The sequence below is a fragment of the Cervus elaphus genome, chromosome 31, assembly GCF_910594005.1.
Source record: "Cervus elaphus chromosome 31, mCerEla1.1, whole genome shotgun sequence".
Lineage (NCBI taxonomy): Eukaryota > Metazoa > Chordata > Mammalia > Artiodactyla > Cervidae > Cervus > Cervus elaphus.
In genome coordinates, this window is record NC_057845.1 from 6,562,529 (window position 1) to 6,570,418 (window position 7,890).

At 45.7% G+C, this 7,890-nt stretch overlaps 1 pseudogene across 1 annotated transcript; it reads left to right on the plus strand.

Moving 5' to 3' along the window:
• The first annotated feature begins 4,018 nt into the window (after window positions 1-4,018).
• LOC122687322 lies at window positions 4,019-5,061 on the plus strand (annotated as a pseudogene). Its single transcript, XR_006339097.1, has one exon. The product of XR_006339097.1 is annotated as a histone H3.3A-like (transcript).
• The last annotated feature ends 2,829 nt before the right edge of the window (window positions 5,062-7,890 follow it).

Below are 7,890 nucleotides of genomic sequence, written 5' to 3' on the forward strand. Positions count from 1 at the left end.
TAACGTGTGGGTGGGGGAGTGAGAGGTGATGGAGAGAGCTGGAATGTGTCCCAAGTTCATCTTTCAGCTGAAGGGAGAGCTGTGTCTTTAGAAGGGGTCGCTGTTGCTCTGGGTTGGGATTAGGGCATCAATATATTTAAAAGGATCCTAGGGCTTTCCAGGTGACACTAGTGGTAATGAGCCTGCCTGCCGGTGCAGGAGACCTAAGAGACATGGGTTCCATCCCTGGGTCGAGAAGATCCCCTGGAGGAGGAAATGGCAACCCATTCCAGTATTCTTGCCTGGGCAATCCTGTGGACAGAGGAACCTGGTGGGCTATGGTACATAGGGTTGCAAAGAGTCGGACACTAAGTCACTGAAGTGACTTAGCACAAATGCAGAGTGATTCTAATGTATCAGTAGGGCTGTGAACTAGATTTCTGTATCAACTACAGACAGGAAAGCTAACCTTTCTCCTTGCCTGTTAAACAAGTGGACTGAAAATTACTGGATCTAATTTACTTTGCAAGTGCATACATCTAACTGATTCAAGGGCTTCCCAGGTGGTGCTAGTGTAAGTCCACCTGCCATGCAGGAGACACAGAGACGAGTCCAATCCCTGGGTCGGGAACATCCCCTGGAGAGGGAAAGGGTGACCCACTCCAGTGTTCTTGCCCAGAGACTCCCATGGACAGAGGGGCCTGGTGGGTTACAGCCCATGGGGTCACAAAGAGTCAGACATGACTGAGCACACACCTGACTCCAGCTCTGGCAGTGAAGAGCAGGATGACGATTTCCACTGTAATAAACTGGTAAAGGTAATAGAAAGTTGGCTGCTGGTGCTGTTTATTGAACATTTTTTTTTTTTTCCCCCAGAGCTAAGGATTTGCCTGGGTAAGGAGGGTGTGGGAGGACCACATTCCAGTTCTCTCTTTTTAAAATATTTATTTATTTGGCTGTGCCAGGTCTTAGTCGAGGCTTCCCTGGTAGCTCAGTTGGTAAAGAATCCGCCTGCAATGCAAGTGACTCCAGTTCAATTCCTGGGTCGGGAAGATCCTCTGGAGAAGGGAAAGGCTACCCACTCCAGTATTCTTGGGCTTCCCTTGTGACTCAGCTGATAAAGAATTCGCCTGCAATGCTTTAATTGCAGCATGTGGGATCTAGTTCCCTGACCAGGGATTGAACCCAGGCCCCTTGCATTGGGAGTGCAAAATGTTAGCCACTAGACCACCAGGGAAGTCCCCAATTCTCTTTTTACCTCCACCACAGCATCCTGTGTGCCTTCCGGCTGGATGAGGGTGCTTCCATCATAGCCCTGCGTGAGGGCGCCTCTCTGTGTAATAGGGAAGGACAAACCTGAGTCCACATTGGATCTGTTCCCCTCTTAAAAAAAAAAATTGAAACCGTATTGAATTTCTTTCTTTTAAAAGTAATTTTATTTATTTTTCGCTGCACTGAGCCTTCTTTATTGTGAGGGGGCTCTCTCTAGTTGCGATGTGCAGATTCTCATTGCGGTGGTTTCTCTCACTGTGGAGCATGGGCTGTAGGTGCATGGGCTTCAGTAGTTGCCGCTCATGGGCTCTAGAACTCAGGCTGAGTAGTTGTGATGCATGGGCTTAGCTGCTCTGAGGCATGTGGAATCTTCCTGGACCAGGGATCGAACCTGTGCCCCCGGCACTGGCAGGCAGATTCTTATCCACTGCACCACCAGGGAAGTTCTGGATCTGTTCCTTTGGTTTTAACCTGTGTATTCTACTGCTTTGGCTGCAAGTTAATGACGACAACGATGTAGCCTATAAACTTAAATTATACCTAATGGCCCATCTCTGGGAACTGTGCCTCCCATGTAATAAGTGCTAAGCTAAAATACCTTTGTTTAGCTCACAGGAAATAACCTGACCAGGCTCACCTCGTCATGGCTGCGGAAAATAGAAATGAACACATCTCCTCCGGAGGCTGAGGGGAGGCAGGATTTAACACCCTCCCCTGTTAGTATAAAAGAGTGTGAATTCTTACTTGGAGAAGATGGTTCTTTGGGACGCTAGTCCACCACCTTCTCACTCTGTTGACTTTCCAAATAAAGTCTGGTAGCTCAGCTGGTAAAGAATCCGCCTGCAATGCAGGAGACCCTGGTTTGACTCCTGGGTTGGGAAGATCCCCTGGAGGCGGGCATGGCCACCCACTCCAGTATTCTTGCCTGGGAAATCCCATGGACAGAGGAGCCTGGTGGGCTGCAGTCTGTGGGGTCGCAGAGAGTCAGACACAACTGAATGACTAAGCACAGCACACATTCCTTGTCCCCAGCCGCTCGGTTCTGCATTTATTGACCTGTTGTGCAGGGAGCCCTGTGAGCCTAGACTCAGTGGCATCTGGCGTCCCCTGGTGACGGATTAGTGAAGTGCCCTGTGTTACTCTGGAAACAGCTCAGTGAACTAAGAACGAGGCTCGCAGGCCGTCTCTTCTAGCCCGCTCTGATTTTACAGATGATGAGCTGAGGCTGTGAGTGGTGGTGTGGATTTCCCAGGCCCACACACGTGGTGACTGAGTCAAGTGTGGGTTTAGCTGGGGTGCATTGTTCATGGGTAGGAGACCGTGACTCAGGCCTTCCGGGGACCAGAGCCTTGGAGACGAGAGTCAGGGGGTGATGGTGAGTTAGAACAGCTCCTGGGGGTCACACACAAGACCCCGGTGATGCTGGGTACCACTCATTGAGCCTGAACATCTGAAAACGTTTAGAGCTATAGACCTGGCAAGTCCCTCAAACTGTTCGCCGAATTGATTCATTGTCTCCACCCTCACTTTGTCTTCCTCCACCATGTATCCTCTTAGTAGATGGCATCACCTTCTATTGGGCTGATCAGGCTGGACAACTATCATGGCTCTGTCATCCACTCCTTTACTGAGTGCTTCTCTTGAACTTCGGTTTTTGTAAAACACATACGTTTTGGGAAGTCTTTACTGAATTTGTTACAATAACACTTCTGTCTTATGTTTGGTTTTTTTGGCTGTGAGGGGCATGGGATCTTAGTTTCCCAACCAGATACTGAACCTGCATCTCCTGCACTGGAATGTCAAGTCTTAACCACTGGACTGCCGGGGAAGTCACTTGAATTTTGAGGAAAAAAAATCAATTTAGTGTCTTAGTTACCACTTCCTACATCAGCTTTCTCGTCTTACATGTGATGCTCTGCTTCCAGGCAGAATCAGCCCAGGCCAGCCCCTCCAGTCCAAAACTCCTGTGCTGGCCTTGACAGCTCATCAGTTTTACTTGGAGTCTTTGCTTGATCTACAACAAAGCAGTTGTTTGTGCAAATTAAGAAAGTGAAAAGACAAACTAGAGAATGAGAGAAAATATTTGCAAATCATTAACTGTTTCATATCCAGAATATAAAAACACCTACAACTCCACAACAAAAGACAAATCTCACTTAAAAAATGGACAAAGGACTTGAAGAGACATTTCTCAAAAAAACTTATATGAATGGCCAATCAGCACATGAAAAGATGCTCAACATCTTTAGTTATTCTAGGATGGTGATACTCAAAGACAGAAAATAACAAGCAAGAATGTGGGTAGAGTGAAGCAGTTGTATGTTGTGGATCAGTTCAGTTCAGTTCAGTCACTCAGTCGTGTCCGACTCTTTGTGACCCCATGGACTGCAGCACGCCAGGCCTCCCTATCCATCACCAACTCCTGCAGTTTACTCAAACTCATGTCCGTTGAGTCGGTGATACCATCCAACCATCTCATCCTCTGTCATCCCCTTCTCCTTCCACCTTCAATCTTTCCCAGCATCAGGGTCTTTTCAAATGAGTCAGTTCTTTGGATCAGGTGGCCAAGGTATTGCAGTTTCAGCTTCAACATCAGTCCTTTCAATGAATACTTAGAACTTACCTCCTTTAGGATGGACTGGTTGGATCTCCTTGCAGTCAAGGGACTCTCAAGAGTCTTCTCCAACACCACAGTTCAAAAGCATCAATTCTTCAGTGCTCAGCTTTCTTTGTAGTCCAACTCTCACATAAGAATGTAAAATGGAATTGTGTTCGCAGCCGCCACCGCGCCGCCGTCGCTCTCCAACGCCAGCGCCGCCTCTAGCTCGCCGAGCTCCAGCCGAAGGAGAAGGGGGGTAAATAAGGAGGTCTCTATACCATGGCTAGTACAAAGCAGACTGCCCGCAAATCCACCGGTGGTAAAGCACCGAGGAAGCAACTCGCTACAAAAGCTGCTCGCGAGAGTGCGCCCTCTACTGGAGGGGTGAAGAAACCTCATCGTTACAGGCCTGGTACTGTGGCACTCCGTGAAATTAGACGTTATCAGAAATCCACTGAACTTCTGATCCGCAAACTTCCCTTCCAGCGTCTGGTGCGGTAAATTGCTCAGGACTTCAAAACAGACCTGCGCTTCCAGAGTGCAGCTATCGGTGCTTTGCAGGAGGCAAGTGAGGCCTATCTGGTTGGCCTTTTTGAAGACACCAACCTGTGTGCTATCCATGCCAAATGTGTAACAATTATGCCAAAAGACATCCAGCTAGCACGCCGCATACGTGGAGAACGTGCTTAAGAATCCACTATGATGGGAAACATTTCATTCTTTAAAAAAAAAAAAAAATTCTCTTCTTCCTGTTATTGGTAGTTCTGAACGTTAGATATTTTTTTTCCATGGGGTCAAAAGGTACCTAAGTATATGATTGCAAGTGGAAAAATAGGGGACAGAAATCAGGTATTGGCAGTTTTTCCATTTTCATTTGTGTGTGAATTTTTAATATAAATGCGGGGACATAAAGCATTAATGAAAGTCAAAATGTTTCAGTGAACAAGTTTCAGCAGTTCAACTTTATAACAATTATAAATAAACCTGTTAAATTTTTCTGGACAATGCCAGCATTTGGATTTTTTTAAAACAAGTAAATTTCTTATTGACTGCAACTAAATGGTGTTTGTAGCATTTTTATCATACAGTAGATTCCATCCATTCACTATACTTTTCTAACTGAGTTGTCCTACATGCAAGTACATGTTTTTAATGTTGTCTGTCTTCTGTGCTGTTCCTGTAAGTTTGCTATTAAAATACATTAAACTATATAAAAAAAAAAGAATGTAGAATGGTGCAGATGCTGTGAAAAATAGTTAGTCAGTTTCTCAAAAAGTTAAACATAGTAGTGCCATTGTTGTTCAGTCAAGTTGTGTCCGACTCTTTGTGAGCCCATGGACTGCAGCATGCAAGGCTTCCCTGTCCCTCACCATCTCCTGGAGTTTGCTCAAGTTCCTGTCCATCGAGTCAATGATGCCATCCAACCATCTTGTCCTCTGTCGTCCCCTTCTCCTCCTGTCTTCAATCTTTCCCAACATTAGGGTCTTTTCCAATGAGACAGTTCTTCACATCAGGTGGCCAAAGTATTGGAGCTTCAGCATCAGTCCTTCCTATGAATGAATATTCAGGACTGATTTCCTTTAGGATTGACTGGTTTGATCTCCTGGCAGTCCAAGGGACTCTCAAGAGTCTTCTTCAACACCACAGTTCAAAAGCATCAATTCAGCACGCAGCCTTCTTTATGGTTCAACTCTCACATCCATACATGACTACTGGAAAACCATAGCCTTGACTAGATGGACCTTTGTTGGCAAAGTCATGTCTCTGCTTTTGAATATGCTGTCTAGGTTGGTCGTAGCTTTTCTTCCAAGGAGCGGGTGTCTTTTAATTTCATGGCTGCAGTCACCATCTGCAGTGATTTTGGAGCCCAAGAAAATAAAGTCTCTCACTGTTTCCATTGTTTCCCCATCTACTTGCCATGAAGTGATGGGACCAGAGGCCCGTACTCTACCACAAAAGAAGAAACGTAAAAGAGACGTTTATCTTCAGTTTCTTTTTAAAAAAAGATTAAATGTAAAAGCAGAGGAGCTAATACACAAATGTCGACTGTACAATTTAATTAATTATAGCTGTATTGTACTCAGTGATAGCCGCCCACACAGGAGGGGCCCCTCAGCTTGCCTAGCTTTTCCTACCTGCCTAATGCTTCACAAACTCTTTCATGCAGTCCTCAGAAAACCCCTGAATAGGTTACTCTGCCCATGTTATAGTTGGGGAAACAGACTGTTAAACCTTGGCCTCAAGTTTCCTATTTATATAAACATAGCTCTTAAATCGTGACCTCCTGGCGACCTCAGATGTTCGGCCACTTGGAACAGTAAGTGTAGTCTTCACTCCTGAATTCTATTTTGGAAAAGTTGCTTTACTGTAAGACAATCAATTTGATCTGGCCTTCTGTAATTTAACAGGGGGAAGATCACTATGAAGAGGGTTAGATTGTGAACAAGATCATATCTAAGCCTGCTTTCTCATTGGATTTGTTGGACCGCATCACCCTCCGGGCACTGATGTGAACTCAGCTTGCTAGTTTATGGAGCTTATTTTAGAGCTCAACAACAGATTTATTAAACTTTGACTGCAGTTCTTTTTCAGTGTAGTAATTCATCCATCTTTGAAGTTAGACCTTTTTGGGGAGAAAAGTTCTTGAATTTTCCTTTATTGACCAGAAGAGGTCGCTGTTTCACCATGTATACTTTGACGGTCCACGACAAACTCAAGGAGAGTGTTCTGACCAAAAGTTATCCTTCTATTCTCGTTCTCTCTCTCTTCTTCCCTCCAGCCCTTCTTCCAACCATCTCTCCCCCACTTTTTAATCCCTCACCTCCATTATGTCAGTCAGTATCAGATGTGATAGCAGGATGTGCCCGTCACATTCTCCGAACGCTCCCCTCTTGCTGAGCGGGTACAATCGCCTAGTGACAGACCCGAGGGAAGGCAGTGGGCGGAGACGCTGGACCGCCCCCTTTGCTGACTTCTAAGGATGGAAATGCATTTTCGTTTTTGTGTACGAACAGTGGAACGGCCACGGAGCTGAGGTTCGGCGCTTCTTTTTCTCACTGTCCTGGCCCCAGAGAGGGCAACGGTGGAGCTATTTAGAAAAATCCCCTGCCAAATCTCGGAAGCCTGAGATTTTGACATTTGATGGGTAAAACTCATTTTTCTGCCTGGAGACTAGCTTTTCAGAAGTTCTTTTGTTAAGCAATTCACAGGAAAATTAGTTTTTTTTTTTTTTTAAACTAATCACTAATTAATCATTTTAGAAAAAATATTTTTCAGTTTTTTTCCCCCACTCAGGCTTCTGTCTTTTTCCATATCTCCACCTGAGTTATTCAAGAGACATATCCACTTATGGTTTCAATTGGGAGCTTTATCAATCAAATTCAAATTTGATCAACTAGAAGAACGTGAGTAAAAGTCGCTCAGTTGTGTCCGACTCTTTGCAACCCCATGGACTGTCCACGGAATTCTTCAGGCCAGAATACTGCAGTGGGTAGCCTTTCCCTTCTCCAGGGGATCTTCCCAACCCAGGGATCGAATCCAGGTCTCCCACATTGCAGGCGGATTCTTTACCAGCTGAGCCACAAGGGAAGCCCAGGAGAACATGATTGAATACTAAAATAAAAAGAACTTTGGAGACTGAGAAACAAGGGGGCAGATGTGTGTGGTGTTAGGGGGTGGGAGAGGTGTGTTGTGAATACAAAGGTCTTCTGTTCTCTAAATTACCTTGGTGTGAGGAAAAGTAATTAGTTAAGTGTGAGGTGATCAGAGTTCCAAGGAAGTGTTGCTTGTCTGCGAGGTGCCTCATCCACTACTTGGTTAGTGAGAACTTTGCCGGACTTGGCCCTGTGTCCTGGACTCCACAGTTGTTTTTTAAAGTATTTGCTTACTTATTTGGTTGTGCCAGGTCTTAGCTGCAGCACTCGAGATCTTCAGCTGTGGCGTGTGGGCTCCAGTTGGGGAACCAGGGATCAAACCCAGGCCCCCTGCTTTGGGAGCGCAGAGTCTTGGCCCCTGGACCACCAGAGAAGGTCCTGGACTCC